Raw genomic sequence first — 1046 nt, forward strand, 5'->3', positions numbered from 1 at the left:
AGAGCCTCTGAAGTCCTTGGAGCCGGCTCTAGTTCCTCAGATGGTGGAGCAGCTGCAAGAGGAGAAAAGCTATCCCTCCTGCCTGCCTCTCCCTGTGCCTTTGCAGAGACAGAACCCAGCCCAGGGGCGCCCAGAGAAGCCACAGCCGGGAAGGAACCCTCTCTGGGACATCACCCCGACTGCAGTCCACCCACTGGGTGCTCTGAGACTGGTCCTTGCTTCTGGACCCATACCAGCCTCTGGGGGCTCTTCCCTGTGGGGCCAGCACCAACCCATCCCCGCATACCCCTTCACCCAGCCCCAGGCTTCTCACCCTTGGGTTCAGCATCTGTGGTCTTCAGCTCCTGGATCACACTCACTGAGTGAATGGTTACTGGGGACAGTGGCCTGGGTGGAGTTGGAAGCCTTCCCAGGTGATGCCCTGTCCCTGCTCCTGGAGAGGAAGGCATGTCCACCAGCTCCATCTCGGTGTCATCTTCAGCATTCTGCAAAGACAGGGACCGGTAGCCAGCCCAGAGGCATCATAGCCCTGCCAAGCCATTCCCATTGTCCTCCCCAGTTCCCCTGCTGCTCCCAGATCAGACGCAGACCTGTGTGTGCATAGCCCTGCACCTGGAACGCAGTGACCCATCCCTTCAGGGCACAGGATAAAGCTTGGCAGAAGGGTGCAGCCCCCACACACCCCATCCCACCCAGCCAGGCTTCACCTGGGGTGTGAACATGACCTGCCTATTGGACATTGACCCCTCATCAGCCTGCTTCTACTCGGAGTGGCCCCACCCTACATGACCCCTCTTACACACACACACACACACACACACACACACACACACGGAGGGGACCTGGGGCTGCACAGTCAGATCAGAGCATGTGGGGCTGGGCTGGCCGGCTCTGGGCCTCCTGGTGTCACCTTTCGGTCNTTGTCACCTTTCGGTCCTTCCGGCCAAATGGCCAGAGGCGTCGGGGAGCCCTGAAACGACCTCCCCAGCGAGGGGAAGTGTTTGCAGGGTGAGCTCTCCTCAGCCTGCAGCCTCCGGACTTGGGGA

General features: G+C 60.8%; 1 long non-coding RNA gene across 1 annotated transcript; it reads right to left on the reverse strand.

The window, feature by feature from the left end:
• Window positions 1-1040, reverse strand: LOC117797726. Its single transcript, XR_004622671.1, has 3 exons — window positions 928-1040; window positions 314-485; window positions 1-52 (listed from the first exon to the last, which is right to left on the reverse strand). It is a non-coding gene; the product is annotated as an uncharacterized LOC117797726 (long non-coding RNA).
• Window positions 1041-1046: the final 6 nt, after the last annotated feature.

This window comes from Ailuropoda melanoleuca, unplaced genomic scaffold, assembly GCF_002007445.2.
Source record: "Ailuropoda melanoleuca isolate Jingjing unplaced genomic scaffold, ASM200744v2 unplaced-scaffold11390, whole genome shotgun sequence".
NCBI lineage: Eukaryota > Metazoa > Chordata > Mammalia > Carnivora > Ursidae > Ailuropoda > Ailuropoda melanoleuca.